The 13,895-nt window shown below is 41.2% G+C and overlaps 1 protein-coding gene across 15 annotated transcripts in view; it reads right to left on the reverse strand.

Moving 5' to 3' along the window:
* The window catches only part of syngap1b (synaptic Ras GTPase activating protein 1b), a 187,051-nt gene that overhangs the window by 68,588 nt on the left and 104,568 nt on the right, over positions 1 to 13,895 (reverse strand). The window contains exons 1-2 of one of the 15 annotated variants that reach the window (XM_088084627.1): positions 11,746 to 12,899; positions 10,647 to 11,070 (exon numbers count right to left, since the gene is read on the reverse strand). The exons of 13 other annotated variants lie outside the window; for them this stretch is intronic. The gene's annotated coding sequence lies outside the window, so the exon portion shown is untranslated. Of the gene's footprint in view, positions 1 to 10,646; positions 12,900 to 13,895 lie in introns of those variants that run through there. One more of the 15 variants, XM_088084629.1, reaches the window with a different exon arrangement.

The raw sequence follows: 13,895 nt of genomic DNA on the forward strand, positions 1-13,895 counted from the left end.
GAGGACAAGTCAGGTGTATCAGTATTTAAGTTTCACTTTCACTTGTCAGGGCAGAACAAGGTTTATCTAACATAAGAAACACATTACTAGCTGTTTGATCATGTGGGCAAGCCAAAGGCTCATGTTATCTACTACAATTAAGTATCTAAAATAGTAGAGAGCAATGAGCTGATTCGAAGATGAGCAGGTACGCTTGAGCTGCAGGTGAGCTGCTGGTGGAAATAGAGGTGTGGACTTATTGCACATTCAGATATGTGCACACTAAATGAGACAAAGGTTGTTGAGTTACATCCAAACCATTTTAAGGCACGAAGGGATTCTTCAAAATGGAAATAACTTAAAAAAGGTGTAATTTTCATGAGCAAAGATGAGTTTTTAAAGCTTAAATCAATGCCACAGGAGGAACTTTAACCATCAGCCTTTTTTTCATGTTGAATTATCGCCTATGATTACACCTGCTGACATTTTCTCTTCTTCAACCATAGGATGATTACGAGTGAAAATGACTTCAATTACATCCACATGCATGCAGTTACACACAGCAGAGGCCACAACCCTCTGTTCATTTTAAATAATGTTGCCACTTTTTGCCCTCACAAGATAGTTGGAAATAGATGAGACAGAGATTTGCAAAAAAACCTTCATACAAGATTTGACCCCAGAATAAAGCAGTTACAAAGGTTTAGATACTGCCTATATTTTTAACATGCACCTGGATTTGCTCCACATGCTGCATTATCTATCATTAGGCAAGAGTAGGCGCCAAGAGCATTTTTCTCATTTAGAGAAAATGGTACTCTTCAACTTGAATACAGAGCGAAATTCATTTCTCAAACATAATACACCATACCTGCCCTTTTTTACGCTTAACATGCACAGAGTGGAGAAATGTAGGCAGCAGCACGTGCAAAGGCTCATTCAGAATCAGTGTATAAATCATCCGATCCACAGTCTTTATGGAGATGGGGTGGATATGAGACAGGTGGCATGAGACCGGGCATTCAGCAGTGTGAAAAATTAAAAAGAAATGGCACAGTCATTGTCTTTTTCCACCTGCATTCTCGCTTTAATGGTCATCCAAATTAACCAAAGCCATTAAGCATTCCTTTTTATCAAAAAGTGTTAACAAAAGTCTGGATAGGTCCATTTAAATCTATTTCTCACTCACTCTCTTTTTGATCCCATCCCAGGCTCTGTGTTTCGTTGCCATGGCAACACCTTTTTTTTCTCCTTCGCCTGAAGTACCTTACATGTTAGTTTCAAACGTGCTATACAACAAAGCTCTGAATAAAAGAAGACACTCATGCAAAGTGTGGAGACATCTGGAGACCTCTTCTGATTCGCTTGTTGTAGCTCTTTTAAAATACAATTATGAAACTATTGTTTGGAGATGATGTAAAGGCTTGAAAAGCAGACTTGAAAAATGCAGCCTCGCCGAGGTATCATCGTGTCATGGGAGGTTGTGATTCAGTCTGACTGAGGTCACGCGGCAGGTAGACATGCTTGTCTCTTTGATTTAGCTTCTTAATAAATCAACCATGTGCTGAAATAACACTGTTCAAGTAGCTTATTCTTACTATCACTGTGTTGAAATGTTTGCAGAGATGGCCAGCTGCACGTCGATTAAGAATTTAATCCATGATGTAACAGGAACAAAAAGTGTCTCGACAGATTTGGTGGAGTAAATCACACTGGTCGGAACACTGTCATCACAGATGAGGGACAATTTCCACCTGGAATTAACATGCAACTTGTCCGAAATAACACCCTATTTACTATATAGTGTATTACATGTATTTTTGAATATATTATATGAGGGTTCAGGTTCTGAGTGTAAAATTCATCCACTATAGTGTGCCGTCAAGATTCTCACAATGGAACAAAAGAAAAATTAGTGCCCATCTATGGCATTTTCATTTCCTCTGAAAACAATGCCACAATGCAATATGCTCCTGTAATTGAAAATTAGTCTTATGATGCAAGAAATTACCATTTACTCATCCCAACTTGTCAAATCAACACTTGTTCAGTGCCGTTTACATCTACATATCATGTGCTGGGTCTGTTGTTAAAGTTTCCGGATGGCACGTCAATTCATGCCTGTTAGATGCATTGTGTCTTTTCAAAATACACTTCTGTCTATGGAGGAAATGTACAATTTCTGCTTGTTAGATACATACAGTCATTTTCAAATAAACTTACAACATCAGTAAAACACCTTGTATTTACGTTTATTTCCCTGTGCAACACAAGCACGTGGTTAGGTTTAGAAAAAAAACATCTTGGCTTGTCTTAACATACAGAAAGTGAACAGGTGAAAGTCCAGGATTTGTTGGACCCCTCCACAGCCCGTGCCACCCTATAGGGATATTCCAACTACTTATATGATGTTGTTACCAGCGGCGCTATAACTGATGCTGTTCATATTTGGATTTATCATACCGCCACAACAGGTGCTGTACGGCCGCGTTATAAACTGATGCTGCCCATCAGCATATCATCCTGCTACAAAAGGAGGTTTTAAGTGTTGGTGTCTGATGCCAAAACCGGTGAAAGTGAATTTGTGTATAAATCCTGTGATTCGGATTTACTTTTTTTTTTACTTACATTTAAAGGATTCTTCCTTGGCCAATGGTGCACCCTTCCACCAAGTTTCACGAAAATCGGCCAAGTAGTTTTTCCGTAATCTTTCAGACAAACGAAAAGAAAAATGCAGAAATCCAGCCAAATACATGACCTCCTTGGTGGAGGTGTCTGATCAAGGGCCTTTGCATCACATGGTGTTATTAGGGGTTCTTGTCATCATAATTCTGGACATATTTTGATTGAACTTTGTAAAGGAAGCTGATGGACTGGTCACCAAATGCGTCATTTCTCAGGTCAAGGCATGTGGTCCAGTCTGCAGCGTTTTTTTGCGTGATATAGCAGGAAGAGGCCACCCTTCAGCTTGTTGGGTGGATATTTATACTAAAGAGGATCTTAACAACCCCTGTTGGGGTGAAGTGGTGTAAGATAAGCTAATGGCCTCCCTGCTCCAGCTCCTCAGTCACTGTACAGACATGAGAGTGGTATTGATCTTCTCATCTGACTCTCGGCGAGGAAGCAAATAAATGTATTTACCAAAATTCCTTTACTACCAGGCAAAAATGTGCTCTGAAAGTCAGGTCAGAAACACACGGAGTTGATTGATTGTGTGTTTTAAATATTAATTATTTATCAGAATAATTTCTTTTTGCTCATAAATTGTCAGAAATTTGTAAAAAACAAAACAAATGCACATCACATTTTTTTAGTGCCCAAGGCAACACTCTTAAATTGTTTGTTTTGTCCAACCAATGTTTAAAAAACCCCGGAAATATTTAATCCACAATTATATTAAACAGAAAAAACAGCAAATTATCACAGCTGAGAAGCTGGAACCAGCATGTGTTTTTGATTTTTGCTTGATAAATGATTAACTAATGATCAAAATTGTTGTCCACTGCTTTTCTGTCAATCAACTAACAGCTTCACTGGCTTATTATTCTAGCATTAGATCAGCACGCAGAAAACAAAACCTAGCAAGTCACACAAAGTACAATACAGTGCAGGCACGTGCGTTCACGTGTGCAGACGACGAGTTCGTGTGTGCACATGTTTGTGTGTGTAGCCATGTGCGAGGCAACATGTGAAATGCTGCGCTTGCTCATTGTGAATGTAAATCTGATGTCAAGCTGAAAGCTGAAGAGGGAATGTGTGGGTGGCAATCGCTTCCAGCTTAGACCCTCTGAGAGAACTGAGAGAGAGACAGAGTTAAAAGAGTGGGAGGGAGGGATGTAGACATACATGAGTAAGAGGTTGGTTAAAAACACAGAAAAAGGAACACAGTGTGTGTGTGTGTGTGTGTGTGTGTGTGTGTGTGTGTGTGTGTGTGTGTGTGTGTGTGTGTGGAGGGGGGGTGGTGTGTAAGTGTAGGAGTAGGAGGGACAGTGCGAGAGCAAGACTATATGGAGTGAAGACAGGACGACAGAAAAGAGAGAGCTGGTGAGAGGAAAAAAAGGAAGAGTGAAATGGAGGAAATGCATCTGGGGGAGCGGTAACAAGAGAGGGAGGGTGAGGGGGAGTTGCACTGAGGAAGGGGGAGTTGGATGGAGAGAGGGAGGGAGAACAAGAGCCAGAAATGGAGGCTGGAGAGGGAGTGGGTGTCTTAATAGCGCTGAAACGCTCAGGGCTTTTTGTATGTTTGCCTTTGTTATGATAGAAAGCTGGTTGGCTCCCTGTTTGCTTTTGATCCATGAACTGTGAATGCAAGACAGTCTCTCCTGTGTTCTTCTCATTACATAATTAAATGTATAACCGCTGTCATCTACAGCCTGCCGGGTGCAGCAAGGCACCACAGCGCTGCAGGGCGTTTGGAGTTTGATTCCTAGCAGTGGCTACATGCACACAACGTTTTGCAGTGATAAAATATTTTGTAAACATTTATCTGGACGAAGCTTGGTCACTCGCTGAGCTGATAATGCTCTGCAGTGGCTGTGCAAACCAATGTGAAAGAGAAAAGTGTGTGTGGATGTTGAGAAACACTGGAACAAAGCTGATTTTAAACACAGATAACCTGCAAATATTCAGTCCTTCATACAGCAGCAGCAGCAGCAGCAGCAGCAGCAGCAGCAGCGCTCCTCTGTAAAACCTTGACCTCTCTATCAGACTCCATTCTGCTCTCTGAACAAACAGCTAATGGACAGTGTGCAGTAACAGCTGCAGCATGTTTCCATGAATGATATATGTGATTTATAGTCTACACGTTAACTGAGTCAAAATTGATTTGCTGAGCAGCGGCATCACTTGAGGTGAAGGGCTTCTGATGGTGATGCACATAAATACAGCTGCAACTAACATTCATTATTGAATTCTGACAATTAATTTAGTCATCTTTTATTCTATAAAATATCTGTGACAAAAGCCTATTGCCCAAAGTGTCATCGTCAGATTGCTTGTTTAGTCTGACCAACACTGCAATCATATAAAACAGTAAAATCTGTACATCTGAGAAGCCAGGAACAGCAAATATTTGGTATTTTTGCTTGATAAATGACAGGTGCAGTCCACCAAAGTTCAGTTTATGCATCATGACTCATGTTGTATTATATCTTCTGTGGCTCTGGAGGATAAAATTTAAAAAGAAAATAATCAGTTTCAACTGAAGAGTTGTTTTCAACAAAAAGCATGTGTTGGATCAAACTCATACATTGTAATGACGCCTCCCAGTGAATCGCTCAAGCAACCCCACTTTTAATTATGCATAACTTTAAATGTAAAAATTACATGTAGACAGATGAGCAATAAAAAATTCACCCCCGTATAGTTGTCATGAATAAATAAATTAGCTATAGAGACCAAAGTCAGTTGTTGGTTATTTTAACATGGGGGGGGGGGGTCTAAGGGGATTTACTCTGTTTTGGAGCCAGCCTCAAGTGGCCTCTAAAGGAAGTGCAGTTCATTTTTTAGCCTTGGAGGGTACCGCTTGGTTGTTTACAGTGTGTAGCCTGCTGTACTACTTTTGAATGAGTCTACCATCATTGCATAGCTTAGTCTAGGTGTTGATGTTTTGGAGCTTTAGCGAGCAGTTCTCAGTGTTTCTGCAAATTTTAAGTAGAGCTCTTTGCAGCTGAATAGGGATGGGAATCAATAATAATTTATTGATACCTGTGCCGTGCCATTATCAGCTCTGCTTTTCAGACCAATTCTTTATCAGTTCTCTTAGTGATTTCTGATCAGTTTACTGTGAGGGAAATAAGAGGGCCTATACAGTTTTTCAGCATCAGCGCACTGTTTTATTAACTCAGAGTCTGAATACAGTGGAGCTGCATGGCACTAATGTAACTGTCAGACTGCTTGGTTTGGAAGCAGTGATACTCGTCTGTGGAGTCTCAAATACTCTCTTGAAATTTAAATCTGTGTTGCAAAGAAAGATGTTTCAGCATATTGCTGATGATTCTACCTGTAACTGAAATTATCATTTAACAGATAATGTAAGCAGACGTTGTCATCGTTCTTCTTAAAATGAAGCCTTTCTTCCTCTCTGCCATAACTCCTTCTGTTAGCAAGTTTCCAGCAGTATAGACCAAGAATGACTTTATTGTTTTGCAACTTTCAGAAAAACATGCCGACATCAAGAAAAGGAAATGGCCAGTGCTCTGCTCCCTTGCTTGCAGCTGACAGACGCTCTGCCCCCTGGCACATTTTGCATTTCACCGTGACGTTCCTGTCCTTTTCCCTATAATAATACCAATACTTCCATGACATATAGGCTGTTCTGTCTGCCTTCTTGCTGGCTGAGCTAAACACTGACACAACTGCAGGATGGATACCTTCCACTAGTATGCAGCTTCCACAAAAACCAACAAAAAACAATGCCAGTGTGTCAGGGATGTTCTTTATGTGGCAATAAAAGAAACAGGGAGGTATGGTAATATTTTAAAAGAAACAGAGCTAATTGAACTGAATGATTATAGCAGAGTTTCAGGAGCAGGACCACACTTCAACCGCACCTTTTCCTCCAGTTCATAAATACTCTAATGACACTCTCCTCTCATTTGGTCCTGCAGTTTCTTCCCCTACTTCCCTCTGTAGGGTCCTGAGGGGGGTCCGTTGTGTTAGATTCCCTAACGAAACTTCCCCACAACATAAACAGCAGGCAGAAGAACTATGAGGCAGGTCAAGCCGCACACACCAATCACTTTGGGTTGATAAAATGTTTAAACTCATCTTGCTGATGGTTAGGTCCTTGCTAATAAAAGACGCTACCAAGTTGCATTATAAGAAATGTAGGATCCAGGGGTTTTGCAGTATTACTAATAGAGAGCCAAAGTGAGACCAGAACCAGGTTCTGTTCCACAGGTAAGAAAACCTCATGCAAAATCACTCTTTTATAATAACTAAAACCCCTTCTTAACAGAATGTCATGTACCCTGCATGTCTGGTTAAGGACTATAACTTAAAAAAAAGCATATTTCTATTTTTAGTGGCCTTTACTAAACATAACTTCTCATACACCCGAGACCATCACTAAATAAACTTCCCAGCTCGACAGAAGAGGGCCAATGTGAGTGGCCATGGCTACTCAGACGTGTCTGTAATGAGAGTGAGGCAGAGAGGACTAAACAGCGAAGACGTTTACAGCTCTTTACAGAAAGATTGCGGATAAAAGCTGAAAAAACTAAATTAGAAGAGATTGCTGGGGAAATTTATGGATATGTATGAAACCAAGCATTTCCAACAAGCCTGAAATATCACTACATGTGACTTAAACACAGTATTTTGGATTTCTGTTAATTTCTTACACATTACATCATTGTCTTATCTAATTAAACATAGAGCTAATCTTTGTCATCTTTTTGTCTTTTTCTGTCTGTCACCTTGTGTGTGTGTTTGTCCTTCGCTCTGTTTAAACACAGCTGACAAATATGTAAATATGTAGGCTGTGTACTTTTAAAACATGGTCATAAATAGCAGAGCTATTAGGCTATTTCTACTAAATATAGTCCATGAACACATATTGAAATTTCATCGTTGGGGGTACAACACAGGGGAACTGAAACTTCAGGAAGAACAGCAGGGAGAGGTGCAGGAAAATACAAAGGGTCAGCATGCATATTTTATCATAATCAGATGATTAATATCATATATATCCTTTGCATAGTTTATCAGTGTGTTTCCTTAACAGATTTACTTACAGAGATAACAGAGAACCCCAGCAGTAGCTAAAACCCAGAGAGCATTTCAGCATCTCCATTCTCTTCGTCTAAAAGTTGATGGGTTTTTTGAACGGATTTTTGGTTAGAAGCCTTAAATAAGGTCTGCGGTTAACACAAGCTTGAGAGACTTTCACCTTTTGTTCTACAACAAAAACACTATGTCAATAAATACCCCACTTGCAAACTTTGAAGCTTTTATGTGTCTAACAAAAAGACAGTAGCTAACAAGTGGCTAAATGAGACAGAACGTCATCAGGCAGAAACCTGCCAACACGGCTTTACCGCCTCATAGTGGTGGCGACGAAACAGTAGTGTAGTTCATTTAAGCTTAACAATAGCTTCTCACTTCTGGTGATTAGATAAAGGTTTCAAAAGTCCTGAAAGTGGTGTTCGTTTGTGAAGATTCTCTTGCTGAACAAAATGTCATAAAACGTCATGAAAAAAAGTATCATAAAACTTTGTTAACCAGCCATCTCATTTTCTGCTATAATCCAAAAGTCCAATGGAAAAATCCCATAGGCTTTTTGACAAGCGCACGAGGGCGACGTTATCCTACAGGTCGGCCCTACAGAAAAACATCATCCTTGGGGTACTTTATATATGCTGAAATATGGCAAGCCGTAAACCTTTGATTCCTAGCCATGGAGGCAGGTTTATCAACATTAGACACGGGGACAGACTATGACACAGCACAGAGTGAGAGTCTTTCTTTCTTAGGATGGGGAAGGCCACTGATTGGCTTACCCTGATAATCTGAGAGTATATGGTCGGTCATGCCTTTTCCATCCTAAGAAAAAAAAAGAATTAGCGGGCAGCACAGCACTGGCATTTTGGGGTGCTTCTGCCTGAGCTACCACAAATAAAGCGAACAGGAACAGAAGGTGCCTAGCACACACTGTTGCACCTGTGCATTTTCATGGGGCTGTAGTTTTCTTCTTTTGTCTGTTTTACATCATGAGATTTCAACCTTTGCTAATTCGTCTTACACTATGTGAAGTAAATCCTCAGGGAACAGACTTTATTTTTCTCTGAAAGGCCGACAAAAATCCCCATAAATGAATATACTGAATAACAGAAGTCAATAAACCACAGGCTGGCCCAGACTTGATGTCATTATAGTAGGAACTAATAGTCTGGATATGCTTCCCCCTGCTGCTACAATTTTGGCCAATCTTTTTTAAAATGTGTTTCTCACACCCCGCTGGAGTACCCCGTCAAATGATTAATAATGACTAATCAAGCCATGCAAATCCTCACCAAAAGAACCGTATAAGACTGGTCTAGAATAGAAATAAACTAATTGTAACATAAATAAGTCAAGTTACCTCTCGTGTGAACATCACACAACAGCTCAAAGTGCAAAAACACAAAAACCACAATAATACTCAAATGTAAATGACAGGGCTTTCAAATATCAGCTACTGTAAGTGAAAACTCAATAAATGACACAGTGTGAGAAAGAAGCACCAGCCAGAGCAGCCCGATCATGATACATTTTGACTGCTGATCACAAGTTTCTCCCCTCTACATGAACAGTAGGAGACAAGTTGGCAGACAACCAAAATTCTGGACAATCCTTTGTGTTCCCAAAGCCGATTTGCCTGGCAAAATGGTTTTTGAATTTCACAAGCCACTAGTAGAAAACAAGTTATTTTTTTCTGCCTTTGTAGAAAATGAGTATTTGTATGATACTAAAGCGGTAATGGGTAGATTTTTAGAAGCTGACATTTTGCTTGAATCAGGCGAAAGTTATTGTCATGCTGGGTTAAGAGAAATAAGTAAGATAATGTCAGAATTTTGGTAATAGTGATAGTGCCATTTCTCTGCTATTTGCTGTCAGTGTCAATATTGTGAGGCATCTGAGCAGCGGAGCTTCATTTCTGAACTGTCAATCATCCGCCTGTCGATTTCTTTTGCCTTGGCGTGAAGTGAAGGGAGGGGAGAGCAACGACCGAGTCTCTGCTTCTCTACAAAAATGCACCTACTGCAGCTTTAACACAAAGACATGAAAGGTCTAATTTTGGATCAAGCTTGTGTTTCACGTTGGGAATTATTTGATTTTTAGAGCAAAGAGAAGAGAGCACAGTCTGATCTCATTTACCGAGCTAATGCTTGTCACAGTACATTATTTACTGTACATGTGCTTCTCCCCACAGTGCAACACAAAGACATCAGAAGCCAACAGACACTTAAACCCTGAAAACCAAACAGTGCTCTTGCACCTCACCAGAGCTACTTAGAGATGCTCAAAGTGGCACATAACAGGTGTTGCAATTATGAAGTCTTTTTTTTTTGCTTTTAGTTTTGGGAAAGAGTTGTTTTAACACTCAAAAAAATGACTTGATTGCCCAGCATTGAAGGAGCAACATGATTCTTGCTTTATGCAGTTTTTGCTTGAATATCACATTGCAATGTGAGGAAACAGCAGATGGTACGCAGTGGACTATTTGTGCTCCTGAGCTTGACGACAAACCAACAGAAACACACAGAAAAAAGTGATGTCATTGCACAAGAGATGGGTGCAAATCAGGTGAGGATTAACAGTATTTTTACTGCATGCATGTACTTGGAAACTGCTTTTTATGCAGTATTTAATAGCAATTAAAAGGATATATCCCCAAAATTAGATATCTGGCATTAGCATAATTGATACGCCCACTGAGAAGACATGGTATGAAAGGCACACTCACTGTTAAACATTACCAGTCAGTGTAATTTTCAATCCTGTAATTACAAAACTGCAGTTTTAGAGGAGATAATGTGTATTTCTATAATGAGAAACAAAATTATGTGCAATTTTTCACCTTAGAATCAAACGTATGCCTGCATCAGATGATATGATGAGTTGGACTGACATACATATGAATTTTAGGGTAACAGAAGTTAAATAATAAGACAAACATATCCTACCTAGATCAGGTGGGGCTTGTTGTGCTTTGTGTCCAGACTTCTAGGGACAATATCTCTTGGTTTCCAGTCTATGTGACCCCCACAGTAAGCTGATGCCAGCTAAAACTGGAGATGCATTCACTGACTTCAGCCTGTATTCCACTGAGCGTCGGTGTCTGTTTGAAACTGCAGCAGCTCCGTAGTTTGCGTTACATTCCACCGAGCATCGACACTTGTTCTGAATCGATACTCCGAAAGCACACAGTGATATTAACGTCTATAAATAACTGAGCGTGTTGGTGTATCTGCAAACGGCACCTGCCAACAAGTGTCATGACACACATGCGTTTGTCTGACTGTCTGATAAGCAGGTGACCGTCCTCTGGAGGGGTTTATAAGGCCGTGTTCAAGTTCCAGACAGAGAAGTATTGCTAAAAATAGCCAGCTGTCAAATAAGCCAAAAAACAAGAAAGGATCAAGACTAACTAAAGCAAAGCGAGTGAAATCGACTCAACTACAAAAGCCCAAAACAACAAAACACTTTCATGTTGCAATTGGGTGAATGTTGGCCCTAAATCAATTCATGACCTTTAAATATTTCATAGACAAATAGGTATATGAATAAATGATAAACCGCTAGCCTCCACTACCAAGGCACCTGGAAACAGGGCTCCTTCAAGGTATCTGGATATTTCTTAGAGTAAGTGAATCCTTAAGGTATAATATAAAAAGAACTATACTGGTCTTATAATAAATAACAATACTATACAAATATCACAGAAAACTATAAACTATATATTCATATATAATACCCTAAAGAAATATTATAGCCTTGTAATATTTAAGAGATAAAAAATACCATCAAGTGCAATATGGTGACTATAAACTCACTACTGAGCACCACAGACATACTAGAAGTCCCTATACAAAGATTATAGGAATATGATTATGAGTTTTCTCTTGGGTAGATCTCACTTATCAACTACAAACACTATCAAGAAAAAGTAATCATCACACAAAGTTGTGAGTGGCCTGTAGGAGGGAGGATGTCCTTCCAAAGAGTACTGCACAGGTAAATTCGCAACTGCAGGCCTTTACTTCTCCAAAGTGCTGAATTTACCTTTAAGGTGACCCAAAAGTGCCACGTTGATAAGAGTACAGGATGACAGTTATTAAGTAGGCCACTGTTCGTTATCTCGCATCTTCAGACTAATTAGTGAGAAGTAAAACGACAGAAAAACAAACACTCCCAAAGCCAGCTGAGTGTTATAATTTCACACTGAGGCACTGTTCATCCTCCCCCCGCCTCCCCCCGGCAGCAGCAGCCTGCTTCTTGAGCACCGGCAGCAGCGGCTGTTCCGCGGCGGGCAGTCCGGCTGAGAGCTCCTCCTCCCCGGCCTCTCCCTGTCCTCTCTCCCCGGTGCCCTCCGCCCCGACCCTGCACTCGCAATTCCGGTGACCGACGGAAGATCCGCTGTGGCCAATTTCTCTCATCTTTTAGATGGGAATGTTTCTGCGATGGTTTCCTTAGTGGGTGTCCGCCTTGTGCATGCCAAAAAAATGAACTTGCCAAGGATGGATGGGTGGACGCGTTCCTGCTGTGGACTCAAGAGAAAACTCTGGTGCTTAATTGTATTCAGAAGCAAGCGTGCACGCAGAGGGAGGGGGGGAAGCTGCGTGTATGGATGTGCATTCGTGCGCGTGTGTGTGCACGTTTGTGTGAGCGTGTGCCATGTGTGCGTGAAGGAGCGGTGCGCTGCGCAGTCGGTCCCCCTCTCTGTATGTGCGCCAATGTAGGAGGCTTCGAAGACGCGCTCCGCTCCGCTCTCCACTGCGCCTTTTCTTTTCCTGTCCCGATCGGACCCCCTTCAGTGGGGCAGTCAGCGAGCAAGCCGGAAAAAAATGAAAGCTTTAATTTCCAATGCAGACGGAAATGTGTGGACAGGCACCAAATTCACAGAGCTTTGTGCAAAGAGAGAGAGAGAGAAAACCGAAGTGGTCAAGAAACAAGCAGACGCCACAGAATAAAGTAGTCTAAAAACTGCAATGGCTCAAAACTGAACGTGTGCCAGGAGCTGACAGGCAGCACAAGAGGGAAAAAGAACGAGGCGATAATGGCAACTTAGTCCTTCGTCTTCCTTTTCACCAAACGGCGGTTCATCCTCAAGTAATCCGCCTGGCAAGCGATGGATGTTGTAGTGTCTCCTGTCTGCTGCCTGGACGGAGATAATCCTGCACAGGTGGACAGCAGTACAGTTTAGGGAGGGAGCAGCAGAGCACTGATGCCCTGCGCTTCACTCTCTCTCCCTCTCTCTCTGTATTTCCAGTAGTGTGTAAGAAGGAGAGAGACAGAGAGAGAGAAGGGGTGGGGCTGGCTGGATCCCTATTGGGACCTGGAGTGATTTTAAACTGGGCAAGAAGCCCTCATCACTTTTATTTTTCCTCCTCCATCCTCTCTTCCATTTCCCTTTGCTCTCCCGTTTCTGTTTCACTTTCACCTTCTGCTGACACACACACATACACACACACACAAACACACACATACACACATACATACATACACACACACACACACACACACACACACACACACACACACACACACACACACAGCACAGTGTGAAGTTCAGAGCCAGGGGCAAATGTGTGGGAAGCATGCAAGCATGTCATTACCTACACAATAAACATCTACAAAGCCCAGAGTGTACCACCTGCCCATGCTGTTACACACACATACACAAACACACCCACAGGCAAATCATGACCCATCAAAATTAAAAAATTCTATACCCGAGCCTTGCATGATACCTGCTAATTTCCCACGAGTTCACATGACGCTCCATAGGAATATATAAATACTGCTCAGAAATCCATATGACAAGCAGCCAGCCATTACATCCAATTATGTAAATCAGCCGAGCACTTCAACATTTCAGAGTATCTGACTTTGTATAAATGATGCAAGTGACATGAAGTACTTTTTAATGCCAGTCTTTAAAGACATCACCATTGATTGGGCTTTCAGCAATGATAAGCAATCAGCACTTCCAGAGGGGTAAAGGGTATCTTAGATCTGTTTCCATGACAACTGTGGGTTTGAAGCAACTTTTTTAAAAGTAGCGTTGTATTATGTCACTTTCTGTATTTAATGCACCAGAGCCCCATATCGCTGGTAAAATGAAGAGATGGATTACAATAATGTGACCTCCGTGCAAGTGGTGGTTATCTTCATTCATGCTTTTTCCCATCTAATGTTACCCCATCATTATT

Source organism: Plectropomus leopardus, chromosome 11 (genome assembly GCF_026936395.1).
Source record: "Plectropomus leopardus strain MGB_pleo_1.0 chromosome 11, ASM2693639v1, whole genome shotgun sequence".
Classification (NCBI taxonomy): domain Eukaryota; kingdom Metazoa; phylum Chordata; class Actinopteri; order Perciformes; family Serranidae; genus Plectropomus; species Plectropomus leopardus.